Source organism: Chenopodium album, chromosome 1, assembly GCF_948465745.1.
Source record: "Chenopodium album chromosome 1, dcCheAlbu1.1, whole genome shotgun sequence".
NCBI classification, from domain to species: Eukaryota; Viridiplantae; Streptophyta; class Magnoliopsida; order Caryophyllales; family Amaranthaceae; genus Chenopodium; species Chenopodium album.
The window spans coordinates 89,792,544-89,799,703 of record NC_137834.1 but is presented as its reverse complement, the minus strand read 5'-3'; the positions used below and the strand labels follow the sequence as shown (position 1 = coordinate 89,799,703).

Here is a 7,160-nt window from a genome sequence, read left to right as displayed (position 1 = left end):
TTTTTTCGGTTTGGGTCAATTTTGGTTTGGGTTGAAACATGGTTGTATAAATCTTAGACCCGTCAAGATGTTGGTTAGGCTTTGGAAATTTAGGTGACCGGCGTTGGGGTTAGAAATGAAAGGAGTGTGTTCGCGCAAGGATTACCTTAATTGCACTGGAGACTAACTTGAACAAGCATATACACCATCTTCTGTTGTGTGATAGCCTGTGAAAAGAATACTTCAATGTGGCTGAAACTAGTTAAGAGAAAAGTAAAAAAAACCACTTAAAATAGATATGAAACACACTGAGTAGCTCAACACAAAGATTACACACTACAAAGACAACATAAGTTAGTTGCCTGATAAACTGTTAGCTATGTGCCTATTTGAGTTCTACTCTAAGAAGTATTAGTTCCATATCCTCTTCTTGGCTGCTACCTTTTCTTTGGTATCTTTTTCTCTAGTAATTCTACCGTGAACAAGGGGCCTCTGAGGAGGGGCGGCCACAGGCCTCGTGGTCTTTGTGACACGAGATATTGGCTTAGGAGGGTCAGATTTCCTGATCTTCTTATCATGGAAAGGAGCTGGAGCGGGTATTTGGTTCTCCGTCTCTCCACTTCTGAACCCTCGTTTCCTTCTGGTTTCAGTGGGAATATCACTTCTTCTTGACATTGTGGAGCCATGACTCATCCTGTTTGATGAGTTGGAGCTTCTCAAAACAAAAGGATCAGCCTCGATCATTGTTTCATCCCGTAAAGAAGGCCTTCCTGCAACAGGAGTGGCACCTGGTACTTCAGCATGGTCCAAAGGTTGCAATATCCTTTGCTCTAATTGTCGTTCTTGATCCTTCAACTTTTGCTCAAGCTCCTTGATCTGCCAAACAAGTCAATGACAATAATTTAACAAAAATTAATTTCCATTGTGTTAAAATCATGAAATTTAGACTTTTAATTAACCACCCTAGTATAGAAAGGGACCTTTTGATGAAGAGAGTTAGACTCGGTATTTCTTTCATGCTCTATCTTTTGCTCCAGCTCTTTGATCTAAAATCAAGATAGAGGGGAGGATAAACGTTAAAATCTTTGGAATTATAGACAAGTAACAAAAAACACAGTAAGTATAATGCAACACAACCAGACCTTGTGTTGAAGAGCTAGAGAATGAACTTCAGATTCGTGCACTTGCTCTTTTAACTTCTTCTCAAGATCTCTTGCCTGTGTTAAAAATGATGCCACAGTTAGTGAACAGATAAGATAATGAGAACATACTGGCAGAGGAGAAGAAAAAGATACCTGCTGTAGGGCTGCAGAATCATTAAATTGTTGTTCTCTGAGCTTGTCCTCTAACTCTTTTACCTACACAATAACCAGGAAACAGTATTGGAGCGTTGATCATTAATCATGAGTGAGTAAATGAGGATTAGAAGTAACATAATGAAGTATATCAAACCTTATGTTGCAAAACAGAGCAAGCTTCTTCCCTCCCCTTCAATTTTTCTTGAAGCTGTAGAAGCTGCTTCTCCGACTGGCTGTGTGAAGTTGCCTTCAACCCTAGTTGCTCTTCAAGGTCTCTAATCTTGTCCTGCTGATTTTTATTTGTCTGGTCTTTGCTCCTAGCCTTAGATTCAATGTTTTGGAGGGTCTCTTCTAGCTTTCTTATGGATTCCTCTTTGGATTTGGATTCTTGCCTCGCTTTGTCAAGCTGATGCCATTGTGTTGGAGGCATAGTTGGGAACATGTCAAAAGTTTCTTCAAATGGCAAAAATATTATAAAAGCACTAAAAAAACAAGAGGCTACCAGCATCTTAGTCTTCTGAAGTTCACTTGTATCAATCTGCCTTCTCGCTGGGGCAAGTTCAACCCCACGGACTCGACTGGCAAAATTTAAAGAGCTCAAAGTCTCACCCAAGTCATGCTCTGATGGGCTGATTTGTACAAACATTAATGTCTTAGAATCACCTCCTGCAAAATATAGAGTAGAAAGCAGAATTTGAGCATTCAGAAAAATATCTATTCTTGGAAATTTAAATCAATGGAATATGATTTCTACCTAATGAATCCTGCAGCAGATGTGTGAGTTTGGAATTCCTGACACCATGGTGTGTAAACAAAGGTCAGATAATGAGCTCGTGCTGAGTAACAATCAAAATATACAAGATGATCAAGCATGCTAACCTGTAGGGGATATGGCTGCTTTTGTTTGCCAAAGCAGATATCACATCTCCTAAAGCTGATAATGATCTATTGATATTTTGAGCTTCCTTCAGCCTCTCTCCCTGCACATCCGTCTTTGCAAGCCTCTCACTACCAGCCAAATCTACTAGCCAAAGCTTGCTCTTTGTGCTTTCTCCATTTATCAGATTCTTTGCTTTCACCATTATTGAAAGCATGCTGCATAAAAGCATAAATTTTTTGGGTACATAGATACAGCAAATTAACCATCCTGAAATTAGGCAGAAGAGGCAGGGTGCTACAAATACAATAACTGAAGGCAAAACACCTGAAGACAAAAGGCATAAACAATTTACAGAATCTGACTAACCAGTGAGAACGGCTGCTATGCTCATTCACATTATTAGACCCAACAGCCCTTGCATTACTCCCAGCCCGCAGTACTTCCCACACTTGTTTTGTATTCTCCACTTTTGCTTCAACAATTCCAGGAACGTGGTGTGAGCCTTCAGAAGCTTGCTTTATCTCTAACCTGAACACCAGGAGAGAAAAGCACAGATCAATAAGTAGTCTTTTAGGTGCAAAGAGAAACAGCAAGTTACAAAATATAAAATGACTTTGAAAAAATGAACTTGACTGCCATTGCCCATACCCCCCATATGTTACTATTGCTTCTAAAGAAAAAAGTGAAATGCATAGCAACAGGACCCAGGAAAGGGGTCAATATTTACTTTTTAGATGTTGGCGAGGAGTCCAAGAGATCCCTGATCTGCTCATTATAGACTTCAAGCACACTAACTGATAAGTCATACGTGTAGGTATCACTCCTCTCCTGGGCAATTTTAAACAGCATCTCAAGAGTTCTATAATTCACACCACGATTTTGCTCTGTGCCCTCCATTGTAAAGGTCTTCCCAGTTCCAGTTTGACCATAAGCAAATATGCAAACATTATACCCATCCAAAACCGATGTTGCCATTGGAGAAGCATCCATGAACACATCAGCTAAATAGCAAAAACACAACTTAGTTAATCTCTTAGACGTACAGCATGAACAAGTAGCCTTCAACTCCAAGTAAGAAGTCGGTACAATAGCTGTATAGCATAAATCAAACCCTCAACAATGTACCTTGATCATCCTTTGGTGTGTAAACTCTGTCAAATTTGAACATCTTCTTATTTGATCCGCCATTCAAAATAGCAAGTTCTCCATCTTTGGCTCCTTCAAAATCAACTACAGTTGCACATCCAGCTGTTTGTTCCTTCTTACTGAGAGGCCGGCAACGGCAGAAGACCCTGATATTCCCTGAAATTAAGAGCGATAATCGGAATCTTCATTTTAAATTTTTATCTTGGAAAATCTGTATGGTGGTTATATCAGGATTTCTCCATTACTGAATAAGCTTCAAACTGCAATATAAAAAGCACATGCCTTTGGCCTCTTGAACTTCATTAAAAAGCTTCTTTCTCTTCTTTTGTTCTTCAATATACTTCTGTTTGAATTCCTCACACTGAGCAACTGCAGAAAAATTGAATGCAATCTCTTAACATCCACAAATAGCAGAACAATAATCTGTGTCTTTAATAATCCAAACCTACCTAGCATCTGAACTGCTGAAACCATATTGGATAACTCAGGAATTGAATCAGCAGTTTCATGTGCATCATGGGCAAGCTGAGAATGTTCTTCCTTCATATTCTGTGTAAGTTTGCAACTCATCATTTGCTGATAAAGGCATTGCAGATGAAGCTCAATTAATAAAAAATGTGGATGCAAAGTACTTGTATAGTATACCTTAATTTTTTCTTCTAAACCAGATATTGCTGTCATCCAGAACTTCTTATCCTGCTCATACCTGCTAGATATGGCTTTTAAACTTTCAGCCTGTTTCTCCACAGTCTGGTCTATAGACAAAAAAGAAAAAAAATATCAGGGAGGTAATATAAAATATTTAAGCATGGCTTGGTATCTAAATTTAAAATATTTGGAGAATATACTTGACTGAATAATCACAATATCAATTCATAATTTGCCAAAACCACACAGAAAATTATCAGCAGAAGGTTCATACATAAAACTCTCATTTATGAAAATTTTCAGTGAGTTGACATAAAATAAGGACTTAAAACTAAGAAGCAATATCACAATTTGTTTCAAACAAGAAAAAAGCACCGGAAGAATTACGAATCAGATACATGAAGATGCCAAAGTACTTTTTCATATATTGGACATCAGATGGCAGAAAAAATATATTAAGGTACAAATTTATAGTGTCCTGTTGTACTTAACATAATTCCATAAACAAGGGCTTTGTGAAGTTTTTACCTAGAGAATAAGACTTGAACACTCTGTTGTCGAGCTCCATTCTAACCTTTTCCAGCTGCTCGTTTGCTGCTGTCAAAGACATCCAGGCTTGATAGCATTCATCTGTTTTGCGCTGACACTGCTGACTTAATTCTTCTATCTTTTTCTCATACTTAGCTGTTGATTTAGGTCGCAAGCCCTTTTCCTGATGTGAAGTGTCATTACATGATTCAGAAATAGCAATAAAACCTTAACATTAGAAATCGAGAACTGCACTGTGCCCATTCATTACCTGAGCTAGAACTTCTATTTCAGCTGCACAATTCTGACACCTAAATACTTCATGTGTCACCTGAGAATCTATGTCCAAGTAGAAGTAAATATGATAAAATTAGAATCAGTTGCATCTTTGTGAAGTTAGATTTGGAATAACCCATAAATTCTAGGTGGAATCTACCTGCCAATTTTGGTGCTTTGCGAATGCAAATTCCACTAACTATTGGACTTCCACTAACACCTTCAAACCTTATTAGGATCATACCATCCTCCTTAACAGTGACTCTACAGTCAACTAGCCGAAGTGGCTTGTTTGCTCCAGCCACAGCAAATATATCAAAATCAGAGAGAACCTGCCAGTTTTATGACATTTAGAGCACAATTATTAGTACACTACAATGATTCAGCATAAAGAGGTCATATCAGAAAGATTTCAGGCTGAAACTTGCCTTCTCATCTTGAATCACGACGTTGAATACTCTCATTCCTCGAGGCCCATAGATATACATAATCTCAGCAAAATGAAGGTCAACAAAGTAATCCCCAGGGGGAAGATTGTTGAACTGGTAGCTAAAGTTCCCAAATCGTGCAGACTGATATACAAATGGGTAATCACCAGCCTCAATTATGCATTCATCTGTCCTTGTAACATCCCCGCCTAGATACTTATCATCCGCTGAAAATTCTACACCCGATTCTGCTTGACTTGAAGCCTCACAGCCAGCATTAACAAATGTGACAATGTCCTCTAGTTACAAAAGGCAAAGAGTCATCAGCAGATGAGGAGAAAATTCTCTAAGCCCTTAAACAATAATAATTGTATAATCACTATTAAATTTTCAATATTTCCTCTATACTATTGATGATTGTAAAAAAACTTTTGTTGGGTTGATATTAATTTTACGAAGGGAGAAAAAAACACTCTAGGGATACAGGGGAAAAAAACTTTTGTTGGGTTGATATTAATTCTTCATTCTAGGAATGGGAGCACAGTTTATCTCCTCCCCTCCTTCCCCTTCATCTCACCTCTCTAAATTTTTAGCAACAACAAAGTATTGAGAAATAAGTTTGAATGCTGATTTTTGTAGCATTAAACAGTATTTCCTAAAGAAAATAAAATTTCAGTTCAAAATACTTTCCTTTCAACCCAATCAGCATTACTAATCAAAGTAACTGAATCACATATACAGCTCAAATATACAAATTTGATGAAACATGTAGCATACAAATCATTCTTCTTATCCTTATTGAAATTCATTCATTTAGCTGTGTATCGCACGGGTTTAAAAGCTAGTCATGTACATTAATTACATAAATATAAACGATTTCATCAACCTTCAGACAGCATTTCCACTAGACATTTGACTAATTCATACAGTAAATTACAAACACCCCATTTATATTTATTTATTTAATAATTTCCAAATGTGATCACTTTAAATTAAAACCCAAGGAGCTAAAAAATAACCAACAATAATAATTGGGGAAAAAATAGAAAAACCCTAACCTGTACAACACGATCTTGAAAACCCATTTGGAACTAATTTCGAACTCGGGTCGCAAACCATAGAATCCCCAGAAAATTCTTGAAAATCGTTCATTTGGGAATCTTTAAATTCTTCAATTAGGGTTGTTTCGACCATAACATCTTGTTGGTGAATTTCAGGTGGATCTTCCTTCTCCCAATCCAAAACCCCAGAAGACGAAATGCCAGGGATTAGGGTTTCTTCGATTTGGGTAAATTCATCGAATTTGCAGTTTTCCATGAGAGAAAGAAAAAAAAAAAATCAAAAAATTGCTTGAATTATTGTTACTCAAAAATGTTGATGAAAATTTTCAAATTATGAATTTTGGAGATAAAAAGAGTAAGAAATGAGTCTTTTTTGGAGTTTCCTTTTTAGTGCGAAGGGTGTTCAAAATTTGCAATTTCGACCGTTGGAGAATGAAGATTGGCCGTTACATGGAGGTGATATAAAATAATGACAGACAAATCAGTAATGAATACGTTAGCGTTTCATGGAGGTGATGTAAAATAATGACAGCCAATTCGGTATGGGCCATACAGTTTCGGTAGATTTGGCCCTTTTGATTTTTCCTCACGGCCCTACCGAAAGGCCCAAAGACACATGGAACAAACTTGGAAGTTATTATCGGGTCGGGTGTAGGTTATTGTGTGTTGATGGATTTAGCCACTTAGTAACTTTAGGTCGGATTTGTGTGTAAGAGATTGTCAACTCTAATCAGAGCGCTATTAATCTACTATGTTAGAATCCTAAGTTAGTACGTAACATATTTATAGATTACTTTATTATAGGTGAAAAGTGATAATGTGATTACGACTAATCTTGTAAATTCAACATATATTGATCATGTACACATTTCATTTGAGAAGTTTATTCAAAATCTAACAAACTACACTTATCTTA

General features: G+C 37.1%; 1 pseudogene across 1 annotated transcript; it reads right to left on the bottom strand.

Moving 5' to 3' along the window:
• Nucleotides 1–283: 283 nt before the first annotated feature.
• LOC145626198 (kinesin-like protein KIN-14R) lies at nt 284–6,611 on the bottom strand (annotated as a pseudogene). The gene is made up of 18 exons (XR_014110971.1): nt 6,242–6,611; nt 4,916–5,482; nt 4,751–4,818; nt 4,480–4,663; nt 3,949–4,058; nt 3,753–3,852; nt 3,586–3,672; nt 3,283–3,459; nt 2,885–3,158; nt 2,524–2,685; nt 2,157–2,372; nt 2,032–2,069; nt 1,780–1,943; nt 1,432–1,683; nt 1,275–1,337; nt 1,122–1,196; nt 960–1,025; nt 284–855 (listed from the first exon to the last, which is right to left on the bottom strand). The product of XR_014110971.1 is annotated as a kinesin-like protein KIN-14R (transcript).
• Nucleotides 6,612–7,160: the final 549 nt, after the last annotated feature.